The following is a 9,172-nucleotide window of genomic DNA, read 5'->3' on the forward strand; positions in this document are numbered from 1 at the left end:
TATTCATGGACTGAAAGACTCAATAATGCCAAAATGTTAATTTTCCATGAATTAATCTACAGATTTACCACAATGCTAATCAAAGTTCAAGCACATTTTCTTGTGGAAATTGGCAAGCTGATTTTAACATATATATGAAAATACAAAGGACCAAGAATAGCTGAGGCAGTCTTAAAGAAGAACGAAGCTGGAAGACTTCCACTTTCAGATATTAAGACTCATTATAAAGCTATAACCATCAAGATTGTGTAATACTGGCACAAGGAAGCTGACCAGTGGAGCAGAATACTATAGAGTCCAAAAATAAAACTACACATATACAGTCACTTGATTTATTAAAAGAGTGACATTGCAGTGAACTAAGGAAGAAGGTTCTGGGTCCGCTGCACAGCCATAGAGAAGAAAAGTATCAGGTTTCCCATCTTATATCGCACACAAACACCAATTCCAGATAAACTGCAGATCCCAGTGTTAAAGATGAAACCTTTAAGTATTTAAAAGAAAGCAGAGAAAAACACCCTTATGATACTGATGTAGCAAACATATCTTTAAAAATTATAAACAGTGGTAAGCATAAAGAATACAAATTTATAAATTAGAGTATATTAAAAGACCTCTACACTGGACACTTCACTACAGAAGATATCCAAATGACCCCAAAACACATGAAAAGGTATCTAATTTCTGTAGTTCAGAGAAATGCAAATTTAAACTACAGTTAGATACCACTATATATCCACTAAAATGGCTAAAATGAAAGGGCAGAAAATACCAAGAACTGACAAGGATGTGGAACAACAGGAAATCTCATACACCGTTAGTAGGAATATAAATTGGTACAACCACTTTGAAAAACTACCTGGCAGTATTTATTAAAAATGAACATATGATTACCCTATGACACCCACCCCCCAATTCTACTTTTCACAAACACAGGGACAGAGTTAAAGGGACCAACAAGGGACGACAGAACTCCCTGGGGTCAGCAACAGCTGTCCAGGGACAAGAAGAGGGAATGGCTTTGGAAACTGTTAGGAGAAACAAGCAAACGGGAGCTGCAATCTTCAATTGAGGAATGCAGGTCCAACAAACCTGAGGCTTGCTCTGCAATTTCCCTTCCATTATTGTAACTGGAAACCAGAGGACAAAGGAGCTGGTTGATAGAGTCCACACAGCTCAGCCTCCTGGGGCGCAAAGCAGAGTGAAGGGCAGTGCATGGGTCTGAAGGAACAGGAGGAGAAAGTTGAGCACACTGTCTAACGTCAAGACTGAAGCACGGACTCTGGAATCAGATGACCTGGGTCCAAGTTTTGCTCTGTCATACACCAGCTGTGAGGACTCTGGGCAATACATTTAACCCCTTTATGCCTCAGTTTCCTCATCTTTAACATGGAAATAATAATAATCTACCTCATAGAGTTGTATAACAAGCAATAGAATGAATACGTGAGAAAAATTCAGCATGTAACAAGTGTTCCAAAAGTGGTAACTGCTATTATTTTAAGCTCTCCCTTTACGCATTCTCTGCTCATTTAAACAGGGAAACTTATTAAATCTAAATATATCCTGTATTGTGTCTATGCTTAAGAAGCTCCTTTCAAACAGGAATGTTCCCCAATCTCTTTTCCAGAATCTCCCAAGTCCTTCAAATGCAACTTTGTCCATGGAGGCTTCCCTGAGCCCCTCACCCAGAAGGATCCTCTTCTGTGTATCCAGAGACCCGTGTCCACTCCTCTCTAGTGGCACTTACCACAGGTCTCAGCAAAATACAGCCCAGTGCACACACGGCTATTCTCATTTCCTTAAAAGCAGGAAACATACCTTTTCTTATTTATTTTTGAGCCCAACAAATGTACTTTATATACAAATGTTTGTTACCCTGAATTATATTGAAATTTCAAGTGTACTGAATGTGGCTTGAAACAAATTCACCATTGGTTGACAAAATCCTGTAGTTACAATGAGTATCTGCTGAGATGGTTTTTCTGTGTCATCACTGGCAGCAAAAGGGGATTGAACGAGGGGGAAGGGATAGCTCAGTGGTAGAGTGCCTGCCTAGCATTTACAAGGTTCTGGGTTCAATCCCCAGTACCTCCACTTAAAAAATAAGTAAATAAATAAACCTAATTACCTCCTCCCCTAAAAAAAAAAAAAGGCATTCAAAAGGGGGTTGAGTGAGTTGGTCATAATCAGTGTTCCCTAAGCATCCACTCTGTGCCAGGGCTTTACGTCTTCGGTCGTGTCATTCTCTCAACCAGCTCACAAAGTAGGGACAGATGAGGGAAGTAAGTCTCACAGAGATAATGCAATTTTCCCAAGGCCACCCCAGCTAGTAAGTGGCAGAGCTATGACCCCTACCCAGACCTCCGCAAAGCCTGTGCTATTTCCATGATGCCACGTGGCTTCCCACAAACTGACGTCAGGTGTGAAAGGGAATTTCTGGGCTTTACTTTCCTTTGTACAACGAGGGAGGCTGGGATGTTTGCTTAGATTGCTTCCAGTTCTAAACTGTATGATTTTAAAGAAGCAGCTTTGTCTGCTCATATCATGTGCCTGTGCTGATTACTGCTGGGGACATTCCTTCCTTCATAAAATCGCTTAGAAAATACAGGTGTTCTTAGTTTCCATCACACAAATGCAAGAGGCAGGTTTGGGGAAACTGCTTTCTATGGGACTCAAATTTCCCCTTCTTCAGTTTCGTGGGTTACAACAGTGAAGTCAACAAGAATGTAATTTGTGTTTGCATAAAACCAGAACACAAAAGAAGAGATCCAGGCATTATTCATTACTCCCATAACAAAAGGGCAAAGTTGTTTTGTTAGTTACTCTTATTATTCAGCAAATATGCCGCTCAACCACTGGTAATATCCCAGTGCCATATCTCTCTAATGTTCCCACTGCCTCCAGGAGGTAAGCGGAAGCCTAATTACTATTTGGTTAAACTGGAATATATTTGATGATTAAGGAGGTAGAATTAAGGTAACATTAATTCAACCATGCAGCTTCTGAACTCTGTGTTTGTAATTCACAAAGGAAGAAAAAAATTCACCAGTCCTCCTGATATACTGCCTTAAAGAGGAAGATTTCTCCATCCTCTTCCTTTCTACTATCTATGTCTGTCTGTCTGGTCATCCGTTCATCCATCTACCCATCCATCCACCCATCCATTCATTCATCCATCCATTTCTGCATCCATCCGTCTGTCTATCTGTCTATCTATCTTCCTTGAGCTGTCTATCCATTTGAGACTCAGTCCAGCTCAAAAAAGACAGACATATAGCAGGATAATTGCAATTAAGACAAAGCGGTCACCCTTGTCTGTGGAACTCCCTGGGAACTGGAAGTGCAAACTCTATCTATAAACATGAAATAAAAACCTGCCCAAAGAAGCAGCCTATCTCTGATCATATAAAATTAGATTGTTCTGTCTCACGACCCAGAAAAATATATACCTACGTGACTAGAGTCAAGAGAACAAAGTAGAATTCACACAAAGGGAAAAGACTGAAGACTGCCAATCACGCCACTTTGCTCAATAGTCCAGTGGCTCCCAATCTCACTCAGAGGAAAAGCCAGAGTCCTCGAGTTGGCCAAGGGCGCCAGAGTGACCTGGCTGCCCACTACCATGCTCCCTGCTTGCTCTGCTCAGGCCACTCAGGCCTCTTTCCTGATCTTCTAGCATGTCTGGCAAGCAGGATCCTTGGAATATCAGTGCCTCTGCCTTGAATATTCTTTCCTCAAACATCCCCATGGTCCATTGCCTTATCTCCTTATCTTTCTATTTCTATTTCATTGGGATTTTTTTTTTTTTTACTCTGATCTCTATTATTACCTTTTTTCTCCTTACTTTGAGATAATAGAATAAAAAAATAGATAAACTTCTCTGGCCAGGCTCACCAAGAAGAAAAGAGAGAGAACACAAATAAACAAAATAAGAAATGAAAAGGGAGAAATTACAACCAACGCCACAGAAATACAAAAAATCACGAGATAATAAATTATTGTTTAAGCCACTAAATATGGGTATTATTTGTTACTTAGCAAAGTTACTGAAAACGCAAAGGATCATCATTTCCCTACAAATAAGCTACTTTAAGAAGTTCCAGAAGTGTTAGTTAACCCAGCATAGTGTTGGGGTTAGGAGTTGTTAAGGTGTTAGACTAATATGCTGTGCAATCAGAAATCAAACAATGTTAAAATAAGTAAAAACGTACTTTGCTCAGGAAGCTGAAATGACTTGTCTAAGATGGCACAGGAAGTAGGAACAGATCTAGGAATAGAACTGGAGCTTTCCTAACTCTCAGCTCATCACACATTTATTTGCTCTACAAATATTTATTCAGCACATTCTCTATGTAAGGCGCTACGCCAGGATGTAGAGATGGTCCTTGTCCTTAGAGAGGTTACATTCCATCAGGTGACACAGATCTTAAGCAACGAATTACTTAATTTTTTGTTTGCTTAATTACAACTGTGGTAAGAGTCACAAAGGGGAATAGGGTTCTTGGGAGTATATCACAGGGGAAGGGGGTTCTGAAATAGCCTGGGGAGAACAGAAAGACAGTTAAGCTACACCCGAAGGACAAGTAAAAATTAACTGAATGAAGAAGGGAACGGAACATTCCAGGCAGAGCTAAAGGCATGTATCCTTTTCTACTGCAACAACTGCTTGTCCTATACCATGATGTTCCTTATTTTTGAGTGCCTGCGTCAGCAAGATAATTAGGAGATAAGAAGAGCAAGGGAAAATACACAGAAAAGAAAAGAGAGGCGACAGAGAGAGAGCTCAAACAAGAGTGCAGTTCTCCTGCATGGGAAATTTAACAGGAAGCCCAACTAGTCCAAGAGAACGTGGGGCACCATGAAAACTGAAAGATGGGAATTATTTAAGCTGCTAACAAATGGTTTGGGTTATAAACCACCAAGAAAAGGGGTCTCACTAGGAAATCCTGTACCTCCAATAACTTATCTGCACCCAGTGCCTTCATTCAGGACGCCTACTACACAAGGGCTCGGGCATAAGAAGTAATGGCATCTCTAGGGCTTGGTAGGAACTGTGCATTCAGTGTGAATTTCTGGGGTCACAACCACACCTCAGTGCTGACAACGTCCACGAGGATGGCTCACCCAACTCCCCAACACTGCAGTGCTTTGACATCTTTCCCCGACACTTCCTCTCCACTTGATTCAGACCCCTGTGCCCATGGCAGAAATGCTTTAAGCCTCAAATCTTAAATTCTTGCATTTTGAACTCTGGACACATCCTCCTAGCTTCCTCTTCTTGCCACGTGTTCTCTGTGCTCATCACACATACTCTTCAGTCTTAACAATATCTTTGGCCCACTGACACCCCCATTTTCTCCCCAACTATTTGCTCCTTCCTACCTTTAAGTCCTTTCTTATTGTGCCCAGTCCATTGTCTTCCAATGACATCCATTAGTCAGCACCGCAACCGTGTGCCACCTGCTTCTGTTTTTGTATCTAGGCTGCTGAGTGCTGAAGAAAATGATACCACAATATAGACCAGTGCCACAAAAATATCACAGTCGCTCCCCTAAGTTAGCAATCAGTGCTGCTCCTGTTCCCACATTAGCCACACGCTCCCCCATCCACGTTCACCCATCTTCTCAACACCCATGTCTGCTATGTCTCCCACATCACAGGAAATGAGAACCTACAACGCCAGAACCACAGCAGCTTCCTGCTCCTCTACTATGCAGTAGGGTTTCCTAGAAGCAGAGCCAGAGATGAATTCACGTGCAAGTGATTTATTGAGACATGTTTTCAAGAGAAACCTGTAAGGAAGTGAGGGAGACAGGCAGGCACACAAGTTAAGAAGTGGTTCCAGCTAAAGTCTGTTCTCAGCCTGATCCCACGGGATCTCTGGGGCATGACTAGCATCACAGAGTTTTCCAGTTTGAGGCAAGAAGGCCAGATTGTTTTTACTCTCGCATTGATCAGTCATTGGCTGTAGGCCATCCCTGGGGAAGGGTACATGACCCCTGGGTGTTTTCTGCTCCTTTCAGCAGAGGGCAACTTACCATGGGAGAGTGTAGCCGGGAACCTGACAGCCGAGGCTCCCAGCAGTTCAGGGCTGGGGACAGAAGTCCAGTCAAGGGGACCTGGGCACGGCCCCAAGAGCAGCTCCTACAGCATCCAAGCCCGCAGCCTCACCTACATCCACAGTCTTCCTCCCGTTGCTGAACTCCTCAGTGCCCCCACCCTCCAACACAGCCCTAACCCCGTGCAAACGATGACCGAGGCACTCCTTCCACTCTAGCTGAACCATCAGCTTCCTTTACTTCATAAGCTCCCAGACAGTGGGGGCCATTCATCCTTCTCAGGATCCCTGGTGCCTAGTGCACAGAAGAAAGCTGTCCTGAACAAATCTTCCGGACTCATTAGTGGTTCTAGTAGCAGGACTTTCAATCAGGCAGGTGAGAGTTTTTTTTTTTTTTTTTAAAGAAGAGCCTTTTACCCTTTGAATCAGAGTACACAGGTGACAAACTTGAGCGGCCCCTTCAGAAGTGGCCTTGATCCATGACCTCCATTTGCCAACTTTCATACCTGGCATGTTGCGTACCAAAGGCCACAACACCAGGACCACTGAGAGCACCACACAGAGGGCGCCACAAAGAGTCCCTCCCACGACCAGCCTTAGGATAAAGGACTGAAAAGCCAGGGTTTGTGGCTGCTCTCAATTTGCCAATATTTGGGGGTTGGGGGGACATCCCCTTACCATTAGACACCCACCCCAGTCACTTCTGGCACCACGTGTGCGGCAGCCCCAGCGTGTCCGGTCTTTCCCGTTCATTCTCTTGCCACTTTTAACATATGGGCCCTAAAATGCTTACCATCTGGGAGAGGTCTCCATTTCTGCAGCTCAGCAGGCCTCTCGCTTCGTGGGAAAGCACAGGTGCCCAACCCAGAGGTGTTAAGTGGTCCTGTTTGACAAACAGGAACCAGCTAGCAGCGCACAATGTTGGTTCTGCCTCTGCGGGGCTGCGGGCAGCTAGCTACACACAGGCGCAACACCAAGGGCAACTCTATCTGCTGTAAAGACTCATGCCTTTTGCTTCCTTAAAGACACAAGATGCGGGTAATGAGTATATAGACAACTGAATGATGAGTTATAAACAAATCCCAAAAAGGCCCAGAAATGTGGAAAAGGACTGGAGAAATCTGGCAATCATTTCTCTATTGAGAAACAGCTAGACCACAGTGGGGGAAAGAAATCAATCTAGGGCACACACCACAGAAATCAATTGAATTAGGGAGGGGGGCCGTGAGCACTGAGAATGCAAAAAATAAACCAAGGCCCACCCACTCATTTCAAAATTCAGAACAAGGACCATTAAAAGGATGGCATAACAGCCCAGCCTAAAAAATTAATATTTTCATTAAAACCACTTCAGGGTGGAGAAGGGAGGTGGGGTTGAAGAGATGTTCAAGGGTAAGTGAGGCAGCAGGAGAGGGAGGGCTCTCTGTCGCTGGTTCCTGACGTGCACCTCAGTCTTCTCGCTCCTCACCTTTGGCTGAACCCACTCAGCCCCCTGGCAGGACAGCAGATCTGTCAAACCTACAGAGTCCTGCTGGAGCCCTTCCTTTATCCTCTCCTGAGTAATTTAGGCTGATGTCATTACTATCGCCGAGTTCTCGCAGAATTTGAGTGGCCAGATGCAGCAAATCCAAATACAGGACTGCTGGTTCAATTTTAATTTCAAATACGATAATGACTATTTTTTTATTATAAGTATGCTCATGTAGTATTTGGGATATACTTACAGTAAAAAAAACCAAAATGAAAATTCTTGTTTACCTGAAATTTAAATTTAATTACATGTCCTGTATGTTATCCAGCACGGCTACCCAGAATCCCAACATGAGAACCAAATTTTTAAAATATGTATTTTTATTCCAGTTAAAAAAAAATTTTTTTTTTATTTCGGAGGAAGAGGTAATTAGGTATTTATTTTTTCATTTAAATGGATGTACTGGGAATTGAACCCAGGACCTCGTGCATGCTAGGCACGTGCTCTACCACTGAGCTATATCCTTCCCCCTAGAACCCAATTTTTCTGACATTATACTTCAGCCAAGATTCTTATCTGACCTCAGGCAGGCTCTCTCAGAGATGTGTAGGGGAGACCCACACCCCGCCCTACCCTCCACATAGAACACAGGACTCTGGGCCTAAGTAGTAGAAACTCTAAGCTCAGGTGGACAGATTTAGTCAAATGTTTTCATTGACAAATACGGAAGCTTGGAAAGATTTAACGATTTTCCCTCCTAGGTGGCAGAATCAGGACTAGAATCTCCGGGGCGTGGTCTCCCCAGTTCCCCACGACCTCCTCTCTGACAAGAATTTTCTTATCATAAACTTTATGTATAACACACAAAGCTTAAGGAGCCAAATGTGAAGTGGGTACTAAATTCTAACATACTTTTGTAAACTTAAAAAGAATAAAATAAGTACAAAGAAGAGTATAATAAAGAAAGTGCGGGCCTTTGTGAACTCTAACTTTGTAATGCACCTTTTGAATCTCATCTTGAAATTCTGCAATCAAATCCTTTTCAATCAATCTGTCATCCAGACCTTCCCAATGGATACCTGCTCCAATTCAAAAGCTCCACAAGGCGGGCTAATGCTCGTTAGCACATCCATCACTGCCAGCAGACACCAGAAAGGCCAGGAAGGTGGGAGGAAGGGAATGAAGGGAGCAGCAGCCCTGAAAGAAGAAAATGTGTATCTAGGGGCTCTGGGAATGCTTCAATTTACTAATCAGCCCTGTTGTCAATTGAGAAGCACGTTGCAACACTGAAACCTAACAGGGACGCTGGCCTAGCAGCAAAGGGTCTAAGATCTGGGCCAGGCGGTTTGACTTATAGAGGCTTTTGTTAAAATGCCCTCATTTTCTAGAAATGGGATCCAAAGTGTGGTCTCCTTTGTAGGAACTCCTACTATTTTAAGTGCTTCAGTGGACAGTTCTGATGTTCACTCCCCATATGGTGTTTCCCCAAAATTAATGTCCAAAAGAGAAAATACAGCCAGACTTGGATCCTAAGGTAATTTGGGATCCACATAAAATCCGTATCATTTTGGATGCTCTGGCTACAAATAACAAAATGCCCATCTAAAAGTGGATTGAACAGTGGGGGTTTTTTTCCCCTC

At 43.2% G+C, this 9,172-nt stretch overlaps 1 protein-coding gene across 2 annotated transcripts in view; it reads right to left on the reverse strand.

Moving 5' to 3' along the window:
- The window catches only part of SHROOM3 (shroom family member 3), a 297,161-nt gene that overhangs the window by 246,139 nt on the left and 41,850 nt on the right, over positions 1 to 9,172 (reverse strand). The window lies entirely within an intron of this gene.

The sequence above is a fragment of the Camelus ferus genome, chromosome 2 (genome assembly GCF_009834535.1).
Source record: "Camelus ferus isolate YT-003-E chromosome 2, BCGSAC_Cfer_1.0, whole genome shotgun sequence".
Taxonomy (NCBI): domain Eukaryota; kingdom Metazoa; phylum Chordata; class Mammalia; order Artiodactyla; family Camelidae; genus Camelus; species Camelus ferus.